The sequence below is a fragment of the Anarhichas minor genome, unplaced genomic scaffold, assembly GCF_050575085.1.
Source record: "Anarhichas minor isolate MPS153535 unplaced genomic scaffold, ASM5057508v1 ptg000178l, whole genome shotgun sequence".
NCBI classification, from domain to species: Eukaryota; Metazoa; Chordata; class Actinopteri; order Perciformes; family Anarhichadidae; genus Anarhichas; species Anarhichas minor.
Genome location: NW_027466624.1, coordinates 122501 through 135057, shown reverse-complemented (window position 1 = coordinate 135057; position 12557 = coordinate 122501).

The following is a 12557-nucleotide window of genomic DNA, read 5'->3' as shown; positions in this document are numbered from 1 at the left end:
TATAACTCAAAAAGGGCCATTCCGACTACATTCGACTGGGCTCTCGTGTCAGCCAAAAATCCCAACCCAAATGGCACTAATTGTCCCGGGTTCCCCCCAATGCCTCCGAGGGACGTTCGGGACAAAAAGGGCCATTTGAAACTGCCATTTGGGACAAAAAGGGCCATTCGGGTGCCCCACAAAATGCTGTCCCCGAAATGGCCCTTTTTGTCCCAAAATGCCTGGGCCATATGGGCATAAAAGTGCCATTTGGGGGGGACATATGGGACGAAAAGTGCCATATGGCGGGACATTTGGGACGAAAAGGGACATTTGCCGGGACAAATGGGAACATTAGGGCCAATTCATGGCCATTTGCGGCGTGATCAGGGTTGACATTTTAAAGTGCCGTAACTCCTCAACCGTTCAATTTCCAGCCCTCAAACGTAGATATCTTGGACCAACGTTCAATTGTACGGAAACAATGTTTTGGGACAAAAAGTGCCATTTGGGCAGTATGGTTGGGACACATGAAAATTTCATTGTAATGTAGCCGGAATGACACTTTCTGAGTTGTAAATCAACTGACATTTGACCTGGAAGTTCTCCACAACACTTTGGGCTCAGAAGCAGACCTTTGGACTCTTATAACTAAAAGGGCCATTCCAACTACATTCGACTGGGCTCTCGTGTCAGCCAAAAATCCTAACCCAAATGGCACTAATTGTCCCGGGTTCCCCCCAATGCCTTTAGGGACAATTCATGCCATTCGGGCTGGGATTTGTGGCCTACATGAGAGCCCAATCAAATGTAGTTGAAATGGCCCTTTTTCAATTATAAGGGGAAAAATACCCTTATAACTCAAAAAGGGCCATTCCAACTACATTCGACTGGGCTCTCGTGTCAGCCAAAAATCCCAACCCAAATGGCACTAATCGTCCCGGGTTTCCCCAATGCCTTTCGGGTTAATATGTGCCATTTCAGCCACTTCATCATTTATGGTGCAATTGGATGTAAATGGGCTACAGCCACCAAACTTGGTACACAGGGTCTGTGGCTTCATAGGAACACACACAGCAAGTTTTGTGGGGCTTGGTACACAGGGTCTGTGGCTTCATAGATCAAACTCATCCGATTTGCTTGAAACTTTGCACACCTGTTTGGCTGTTCCCAGGTATGCCCCCTGATAAGTTTCAGCCTCCTAGCCCAGAGCCTACTCTAGATATTGTTTGGGAGGAATGGGAACAAAAGGGCCATTCGGGTTGGGATTTGTGGCCTACATGAGTGCCCCATCAAATGTAGTCGAAATGGCCCTTTTTCAATTATAAGGGGAAAAAATACTCAAAAAGGGCCATTCCAACTACATTCGACTGGGCTCTTGTGTCAGCCAAAAATCCCAACCCAAATGGCACTAATCGTCCCGGGTTTCCCCAATGCCATTTGAAACTGCCATTTGGGCCAAAAAGGGCCATTCGAGTGCCCCACAAAATGCTGTCCCTTAAATGGCCCTTTTTGTCCCAAAACCCCTGGGCCATATCGGCATAAAAGTGCCATTTGGGGGGGACATATGGGACGAAAAGTGCCATATGGCGGGACATTTGGGACGAAAAGGGCCATTTGCCGGGACAAATGGGAACATTAGGGCCAATTCATGGCCATTTGCGCCGTGATCAGGGTTGACATTTTCAAGTGCTGTAACTCCTCAACCGTTCAATTTCCAGCCCTCAAACGTAGATATCTTGGACCAACGTTCAATTGTATGGAAACAATGTTTTGGGACAAAATATGCCATTTGGGTTGGGATTTGTGGCCTACATGAGTGTCCTATCAAATGTAGTCGAAATGGCCCTTTTTCAATTATAAGGGGAAACAATGCCCTTATTACTCAAAAAAGGCCATTCCAACTACATTCGACTGGGCTCTCGGGTCAGCCAAAAACCCCAGCCCAAATGGCAGCAATTGTCTCGGGTTTCCCCAATGTGTTTTGGGACAATTGCTGTCATTTTTATTTAATACCTTATTTGTGTGAATAAGCAGGAGACTGATTGAAAGTAGAAATATAGAATTTTATTTCTACTAATATATATATTAAAATTATCACACGACATAATAATCACAATAATAACAACGATGTGGCTGTGTGTTTGTGTGGTATGTGGGGTGTGTGTGTGTGTGGGGGGGGGGGGTGTGTGTATAATAAAATAAATGAACAATAACAATTTAAAATTTAACATTATATATAAAAACAACCAGAACAATCACAACAATCCTGAAGAGCACAATTTAAAATTCAACATTATATATAAAAACAACCAGAACAATCACAACAATCCTGAAGAGCACAATTTAAAATTCAACATTATATATAAAAACAACCAGAACAATCACAACAATCCTGAAGAGCACAATTTAAAATTCAACATTATATATAAAAACAACCAGAACAATCACAACAATCCTGAAGAGAACAATTTAAAATGTAACATTATGTATTAGCATTTAAAAACAGGAGGGAGCTTTGAGTCGAGCCGCTACTTCTTCACGTTAAAAGGCTCCTGGACGCCTCCCACTTTTTTACTTTTTTAAAAACAACTTTAAGAAGATGTGTCCTCTGCCGCAGCCTCTGGAGCATCCTCTGCAGCAGCCTCTGGAGCAGCCTCTGGAGCAGCCTCTGGAGCAGCCTCTGCAGCAGCCTCTGGAGCAGCCTCTGCAGCAGCCTCTGCAGCAGCCTCTGCAGCAGCCTGCTTCAGGCGTTTGACGACTGTCCTTGTCATCCTCTCTTTTGCCTTCTGGCAGATGACCTTGACCTTTTGCTCCATCGGGCTGAGCACGACGGCCAAACGCACCCTCTTCCGCTGCACTTTCTTCACTGGAGTCTGTCGGGGAAGCACAAACAAAAACACATTGAGTCTATCATTGGAGGCTTCGTTTTCACACAACTGTCATGTACTTTAAAGAACATAGCTTTACTTACTCTTTCCACCATCAAGGTGAACTCTTCCTCCTCCTGGAGGTCAGCCATCTCCTCCTCCACGGCACTGCCCGCCGACTCCTGGTATTGGACCTCGTCGTCGTCCTCGGTCTCTGTATCATCAGAGGTGTCCTCCCTCCTCTTTCTTCTTTTGGCTATTTTGTCTGCGGCCAAGGATGGGCGAGGTGTGGTGGTGGTCGGAGAGGAGGGGACAACAATGTCCTCAAATTGGAGGCGCATCTCCTTGGCCCTGGTGCAATCTAGCGCCAGCGCGTAGAACCGGTCTGCAGTGCCGGTGCTGTGGCACATGAAGCTTGCTATTCTGCTCCTGACCTCGTCTGGGTGGTGGTCTTTGGCCTGGGCACAGTAAAAAAGAGGAGCAGAAAATGTTTGTCTTTGTTAGTAAAGCCAGCCAAGTGTTATTGTAATAAAGCACCAAGTGGAGAGTGACTGAAAAAATGAACTTACATGTCCCGACACTGCCGTCCTTACGTCGGTGAAGGTGGGCCTCCCCGGCAGGCCCATCTCCACCCACGCCGTCTGGAAGTACCTGACCAGGTTCTTAACCGGGCCATGTCCAGACGTTATCAGCACCCGGTTGTGCACCGGGTGGGAGAGGGCCCGCACCTCTATCCATCGTTCGATCCATGAAAATTCCACCTCTGTTAGGTAGACCTGGGCCGGCCCAAAATCCTTTGATGTTTTGTGGTCATCCACCTGCAATACACAGAAAACAACATCAAACATTTCAAATAAAACACACAGTTGATGAGGCACTTGAGTGTAGAACCTGGTACATACACTGATCACAAAACCATCGCCCTTGGTCGCCACATGCACCTCCCGTGCAGCCTTGACCTCGTCGACGGTCATGTTTGTGAGTACCCCCGGCCGGTGGCCGTACAAGGAAGCCACGAATGCAGACCAGTACCCATAGAAAGTATAGCGGAGCGTTGGGTCCGTCTGTGTCTCCATGCGCTCTGAAAAGAGGACAGGGCAAAAGAGAGAAGAAGAAAAAAGCACCTTCAGCAAATTGGAGACAGACAGGTTTATTTCCATCTTTGTATTGGGCGTTGAGATATGCCAACTGTCTTACCCAGTAATCCAGGGATCATTTTCCGGGACAGCTCCCGGCAAATCCGGAGGCTGTCCCTGGAAATCAGGTGAGTTAATTTGGCCGCCTTCACCTTTAACTGATGAAGGACGACCGGCTTTGTGATCTGCTGCAGTGCAGCCCTCACACTCCTGAGTATTGTTGTTATCTGAAGCTTTGACAGCCTGGACAGGGGGGGCGGGGTTTCTTGAAAATATAAAATGAATTGAAGGACATTTCGGAGGTAGAAATTTGCCGTTGTGACCTGCTTCCCCGATGTTGCAATGTGGCTGGCGTAGCTGCAGAAAGAAACTGGCATTTATTCGCTGTTCACATTAGTCTGGTGTCACAACTGCTCAATTTGCATGGGAAAACAAGGCTTACCTGCGGATTCCCTCAGGATTGTCCAGGAACAGCCAGGTCGAGGTCTCCTTTCTCCCCTCTGACAGGAAGTACAGGAAGGACTTCACCCTTGACACCCGCGACAGGGCGTTGCCCTTCTGTTTGTTTGATGAGACTCTGCCCTCCTGGTGCAGCCGGTACGCCTTCAGGTATGTCACTGTGATTAGAAATTGAAAATGATTTTTCAAAATGTAACATTGAAATATAATCTTAAACCACACACATACATAATGTACTTTTCCTTCTTACAAATGGATGGTGCGAGGGGAAGGTGCCTCATGCCGGGGCCTCTCCCACTGCCTCGGAATGCTTGAGGGGTGGCACTGGTCCCGGCATGGGTTCCTCCAATTTCTGCTGCAGGTCGCACCACGCCGCTTGGCCCGGCCTCTTCCCCAGAGTCCACTTCTGTCACTTCTGCCACTTCTGCCTCTTCTGCCTCTTCTGCCTCTTCTGCCTCTTCTGCCTCCTGTTCTGCAACTGGTGTTGGCTGAGAGAGAAAAAAAAGAAATGCAGAGGATGTAATTATTATTACTATTTTGACAACCAGTATGATGCTTCTCACCTTCCAGCCAGCCGTACTCACAGTTTCTCCACGCTTACGCAGCCTCTTGGCCAATTTCTTTGAGGTGGCCAGGCTCTTTTCAAGCGCTATCTGGAGGTGGATGTTGGAGTCCTTCAGCTTATTCTTTTCCATGATGCAGTCTGGATTTCCACAGGCTGCCTGCACCGCATGGTCCTCCTCTTCCGGCACCTGCTGCGCTTCCTCCTCCTCCTCCAGGTCCAGCATTGTCATCATGGGTTGGATTGGGTTGGATGCCCGCAGCTTTGCCAGCAGTTCAACTGTGGCGGTCTTCTTGGCGGCTTGGATGAAGGCCTTTAGTGAGCTGTCAGCGAGTTCTGGGTGGCCCTGGTTCAGGTGCTTATCCAGCCTCGAACTGTCGTACCGACAGCCCGAGACTGGACACTTCACAGACCGAATATTCACCCGGCCTGTTGAAAGGCTGAGCAGCAGCTTGCGCTCCATCACGTTTTTTATCAAGTGTGAGCGCTTCAGGTGATGCGGCAGAGCCGCATACACCCGAAGGCAAAGAGGACAACAGCTTGTTTCCTTTGGCGGTGTCATTTCTGTATTTGAAAGAGAAAAGAAAAAGACTTAAAAAAATACGACCAAAAAAAAAATACTTGCTAATGCTAAGCTAATGGTAGCAGGTAGCATGACAGACGCCTGTGTAGCTCCCTGCATTAGAAGCTAATGCTAACGTTAAGCTAATGGTAGCAGGTAGCATTCGAAGCTAATGCTAATGTTAAGCTAATGGTAGCAGGTAGCATTCGAAGCTAATGCTAATGTTAAGCTAATGGTAGCAGGTAGCATTCGAAGCTAATGCTAATGTTAAGCTAATGGTAGCAGGTAGCATGACAGACGCCTGTGTAGCTCCCTGCATTAGAAGCTAATGCTAACGTTAAGCTAATGGTAGCAGGTAGCATTCGAAGCTAATGCTAACGTTAAGCTAATGGTAGCAGGTAGCATTCGAAGCTAATGCTAATGTTAAGCTAATGGTAGCAGGTGGCATGACAGACGCCTGTGTAGCTCCCTGCATTAGAAGCTAATGCTAACGTTAAGCTAATGGTAGCAGGTAGCATTCGAAGCTAATGCTAATGTTAAGCTAATGGTAGCAGGTAGCATTCGAAGCTAATGCTAATGTTAAGCTAATGGTAGCAGGTAGCATGACAGACGCCTGTGTAGCTCCCTGCATTAGAAGCTAATGCTAACGTTAAGCTAATGGTAGCAGGTAGCATTCGAAGCTAATGCTAACGTTAAGCTAATGGTAGCAGGTAGCATTCGAAGCTAATGCTAATGTTAAGCTAATGGTAGCAGGTGGCATGACAGACGCCTGTGTAGCTCCCTGCATTAGAAGCTAATGCTAACGTTAAGCTAATGGTAGCAGGTAGCATTCGAAGCTAATGCTAATGTTAAGCTAATGGTAGCAGGTAGCATGACAGACGCCTGTGTAGCTCCCTGCATTAGAAGCTAATGCTAACGTTAAGCTAATGGTAGCAGGTAGCATTCGAAGCTAATGCTAACGTTAAGCTAATGGTAGCAGGTAGCATTCGAAGCTAATGCTAATGTTAAGCTAATGGTAGCAGGTGGCATGACAGACGCCTGTGTAGCTCCCTGCATTAGAAGCTAATGCTAACGTTAAGCTAATGGTAGCAGGTAGCATTCGAAGCTAATGCTAATGTTAAGCTAATGGTAGCAGGTAGCATGACAGACGCCTGTGTAGCTCCCTGCATTAGAAGCTAATGCTAACGTTAAGCTAATGGTAGCAGGTAGCATTCGAAGCTAATGCTAACGTTAAGCTAATGGTAGCAGGTAGCATTCGAAGCTAATGCTAATGTTAAGCTAATGGTAGCAGGTGGCATGACAGACGCCTGTGTAGCTCCCTGCATTAGAAGCTAATGCTAACGTTAAGCTAATGGTAGCAGGTAGCATTCGAAGCTAATGCTAATGTTAAGCTAATGGTAGCAGGTAGCATGACAGACGCCTGTGTAGCTCCCTGCATTAGAAGCTAATGCTAACGTTAAGCTAATGGTAGCAGGTAGCATTCGAAGCTAATGCTAATGTTAAGCTAATGGTAGCAGGTAGTATTCGAAGCTAATGCTAATGTTAAGCTAATGGTAGCAGGTAGCATTCGAAGCTAATGCTAATGTTAAGCTAATGGTAGCAGGTAGCATGACAGACGCCTGTGTAGCTCCCTGCATTAGAAGCTAATGCTAACGTTAAGCTAATGGTAGCAGGTAGCATTCGAAGCTAATGCTAACGTTAAGCTAATGGTAGCAAGTAGCATGACGGACGCCTGTATAATAATCAGTTTAAACTCATAGTTCCCCATCAAAAGCACAAAATGGCTGACACATGAGCGAAATCTAAAATGGCAGACCTATGAGGTAGACATGAAATGGAGGTCATATGAGGCAGACCAACATGGAAGAAAAACAGAACAAATGTGCCATTTGGATAATTGGCCTACATTAAATTAAAAATGATGAAGGCCTGAGTCTGAACTCTTAGAAGTCTTGATTAGTTCATCTCTCACACTGACACCAGTATTAAAACCTGTTAAATCCGTTACTTAATGGATAATAACAACTCAGTCGCTGCCTGCATTAGAAGCTAACAGAGTAGCATGATGAACGCCTGTGTAATAATCAGTTTACACTCTTAATTAGTTCCTAACTCTAACCCTACCTCACACCACCAGTCAAATCTGTTAATTGCCCAACAATAAGCACATGAAGATACAGTATTTCATCATATTTACATTAAAAGAGGGGAGAGAATTAGATTGTGACTTACTCCGAATGCAATCTCCTTCGAAATGATCAACATGTGGGAGGAGACAGGTATGGCAACTCAAGCCCTCTTGTGATTGGTTGAGGCTCAAATGATTTTGACATTATTTCGACTTTATTTTGCCTAAAAACCCCAGAAAGCAATGGGCTAGGATGCTATAATTTTCACAGTAATTCAACCATTTACCATAGATTAAATGGTGTTAATATCAATGGGAAATTCCGTACACTTTTCCCATAATAATTTATGGCATTTTGACATTATTTCGACTTTATTTTGCCCCAAAACCCCAGAAAGCAATGGGCTAGGATGCTATAATTTTCACAGTAATTCATACATTTACCATAGATTAAATGGTGTGAATATCAATGGGAAATTCCGTACACTTTTCCCATAATAATTAATGGCATTTTGACATTATTTCCACTTTATTTTGCCTCAAAACCCCGGAAAGCAATGGGCTAGGATGCTATAATTTTCACAGTAATTCAACCATTTACCATAGATTAAATGGTGTGAATATCAATGGGAAATTCCGTACACTTTTCCCATAATAATTTATGGCATTTTGACATTATTTCCACTTTATTTTGCCTCAAAACCCCAGAAAGCAATGGGCTAGGATGCTATAATTTTCACAGTAATTCAACCATTTACCATAGATTAAATGGTGTTAATATCAATGGGAAATTCCGTACACTTTTCCCATAATAATTTATGGCATTTTGACATTATTTCGACTTTATTTTGCCCCAAAACCCCAGAAAGCAATGGGCTAGGATGCTATAATTTTCACAGTAATTCATACATTTACCATAGATTAAATGGTGTGAATATCAATGGGAAATTCCGTACACTTTTCCCATAATAATTAATGGCATTTTGACATTATTTCCACTTTATTTTGCCTCAAAACCCCGGAAAGCAATGGGCTAGGATGCTATAATTTTCACAGTAATTCAACCATTTACCATAGATTAAATGGTGTGAATATCAATGGGAAATTCCGTACACTTTTCCCATAATAATTTATGGCATTTTGACATTATTTCCACTTTATTTTGCCTCAAAACCCCAGAAAGCAATGGGCTAGGATGTTATAATTTTCACAGTAATTCAAGCTTGGCCCAAAGATTAAATGGTGCGAATAATGAGGAAGACAGTGATTGATCGTAGAAATATATATTTATTTCACTATAAAATGATAAGAACAATGTCTGTGTGAGTTTCTTTGTTTGTGTGTGTGTGGTGTATGTGTGTGTGTGTTTGTGAGTGTGTGCGTGAGAGTGCTCATCAGTCCTTTTTTAAGCTTTAACAGAAGTCTGCCAGGGATGCTGCTGAGAGGGTCACTAGGTTGCGAGCGGTGAGGGCAGCAATGGCTCATTGTCGTTCTTCTCGGGTTATGGTTATCGTGACCACAATCTCTTCCATCTCTTCCCCTGAGTCACCCCCCTCCTCCTCCTCCTCCTCCTCCTCCTCCTCCTCCTCCTCCACCTCCTCATACTCCTCCTCCACCTCCACCTCCACCTCCTCATACTCCATCTCCTCCTCCTCCTCCACCTCCTCCTCCACCTCCTCCTCCTCCTCCTCCTCATACTCCTCCTCATACTCCTCATCCTCCATCTCCTCCTCCTCCTCCACCTCCTCCTCCACCTCCTCATACTCCTCCTCCTCATACTCCTCCTCATACTCCTCATCCTCCTCCTCCTCCTCCTCCTCCACCTCCACCTCCTCCTCCTCCTCCTTCACCTCCTCCTCCCTGGGCAGGTGCTCATCACGTTTTTCAGGCTCCATGTCCAGTGTAATTGATGTCGGTCTTCAATGGGGATTGTTATACTCTCTAAGAAAAAATGAATATATTAACCAAAAATAACCTTTATTGACAATATTAAACTTATTTAAAACAAATTTAAATAATAAATCAATTATTTAATTAAAAATATCAATTTACATGAATAGTATTCAATAATTAATTAATGTTTAAATATAAACTACACTTTAACGATATTTTAGCAGTTTAACTTGGACTTATATCACACCTAAACCAGTCAAATCCGTTAATTAATGGATAATAAGCAGTGAGCAGCCCCCTGCAGGACAATACTAACAGTAGCATAAGCACTGAGTGCTGCCCTGCAGCAGACTGGAGGAGTCCTCCTCATAAACTTTTTAAACTCTTAATTACTTCACAACTTCGACTTAATTAACAAACAATACGTTTAAATCAGCCATTTACATATGTATATATACATGAAATGAGGGGAGAGACAGACTTCATACTTACAACTGCTGCAGTGTGATGAGAAATGATGAGAGTCAGGAAGCAGACAGGAAGTTGGCGGCTCGACAGGAAGGTGCCCTTAAAATAATGAAATAATTCATAAATTGGTCAAACAGTATGGGAATGTCTTATAATTTTAACGTGACACTCCCCTTGATGGCGTGAATGAACCCATGAAGTATCAAGTCTGTAGACCCTCTGGAAAATTTTGCATTTTTACCTTATTAGGCCTGAATACGCCCAGAAAACAATGTGCTAGGAGGCTGAAATTTTTACAGAAATTCGACCTTTTCCCAAAGTCCAAGTGGTATGAAAATCAAGGGGAAATTCCAAACACTTTTTGCATTGTAAACTATGGAAATTTGACCTTATTAGGTCTAAATACGCCCAGAAAACAATGTGCTAGGAGGCTGAAATTTTTACAGAAATTTGAACTTTTTCCAAAGTCCAAGTGGGATGAAAATCAAGGGAAAATTCCAAACACTTTTTGCATTGCAAACTATGGAAATTTGACCTTATTGGGCCTAAATACGCCCAGAAAACAATGTGCTAGGAGATTGAAATTTTTACAGAAATTCGAACTTTTTCCAAAGTTCAAGTGGTATGAAAATCGATTGAAAATTCCAAACACTTTTTGCATTATAAACTATGGAAATTTGACCTTATTGGGCCTAAATACGCCCAGAAAACAATGTGCTAGGAGGTTGAAATTTTTACAGAAATTCGAACTTTTTCCAAAGTTCAAGTGGTATGAAAATCGATTGAAAATTCCAAACACTTTTTGCATTGTAAACTATGGAAATTTGACCTTATTAGGTCTAAATACGCCCAGAAAACAATGTGCTAGGAGGCTGAAATTTTTACAGAAATTTGAACTTTTTCCAAAGTCCAAGTGGTATGAAAATCAACTGAAAATTCCAAACACTTTTTGCATTGTAAACTATGGCAATTTGACCTTATTAGGCCGAAATACGCCCAGAAAACAATGTGCTAGGAGGCTGAAAATTTTACAGAAATTCGACCTTTTCCCAAAGTCCAAGTGGTATGAAAATCAACGGAAAATTCCAAAGTTTTCCCATAGTGAACTATAGATTTTTGTGCCATTTTGAACCAAATGGCACTTATGTTCCGAAATGGCCTTCTCCAGTCTTTTCTCTCAAATTTTACACTTTAATTCACAGTAGAGATTTGAATCCTTTTCTACTTTAAAGAGGGGCTATTGAATATGAATTCCCCCAAATTTTGAGGTCGTAGCTGCAAGTTAAGGTCCCCAAACACAGCCCCAAAGGTCAAAATAGAGGCATATTGCCTTATTTTTCGGCCTGTTTTGGCAAGTGAGAAACGGGCCATCAAATCGTAGTGAAAGGTTGAAACTGCCTGATTTTTGCACATATCTGTCCCCTGTGATAACGAGATGCAGGATCCAAAGCAAGATCTCTGTAGACCCTTGGGAAAGCTAACTTCCGTTAGCAGCATGCTAATGACTTGAATCCAATTGAGTCTTGAAGAGGGTCCTCTCTTGTCCATCATATGTCAAGTTCATAAAAGAAAGCAATTTACAAGTGTTTGAAAATTGACCAAAATGAAGGGATTCGAACCAAATGGCACTTATGTTCCGAAATGGCCTTCACCAGTCTTTTCTCTCAAATTTTACACTTTAATTCACAGTAGAGATTTGAATCCTTTTCCCCTTTAAAGAGGGGCTAGTGAATATGAATTCCCCCAAATTTTGTGGTCATAGCTGCAAGTTAAGGTCCCCAAACACAGCCCCAAAGGTCAAAATTGAGGCATATTGCCTTATTTTTCGGCCTGTTTTGGCAAGTGAGAAACGGGCCATCAAATCGTAGTGAAAGATTGAAACTGCCTGATTTTTGCACATATCTGTCCCCTGTGATAACGAGATGCAGGATCCAAAGCAAGATCTCTGTAGACCCTTGGGAAAGCTAACTTCCGTTAGCAGCATGCTAATGACTTGAATCCAATTGAGGCTTGAAGAGGGTCCTCTCTTGTCCATCATATGTCAAGTTCATGAAAGAAAGCCATTTACAAGTGTTTGAAAATTGACCGAAATGAAGGGATTCGAACCAAATGGCACTTATGTTCCCAAGCGGCCGAAAGCCAGTTTTCACCAGTCTTTTCTCCAACTTTTTACACTTTAAATCGGGGTAGAGTTTTGAATCCTTTTCTCCTTCAAAGAGGGGCTCGTCACCATTACATACCTATAATCTGGACGTCCTAGCTGCAAGTTAAGGTCCCCAAAAACAGCCTCAAAGGGCTTAATTGGGGCCTTATTCCCTTATATTAGTGGATTTTTTGTCATATGCAAGAATGGCCATAATCTCTCAAATATGGGACCCAGGACCCCCAAATTCGGGCCACACATTGTGGACTAGGCCTACAATAAGATCACCTGAACAAAATCCCTCTAGATTATCTAGAAACGATTTTTGCCTGTACCAAACTCAGACCTCAGCATGGT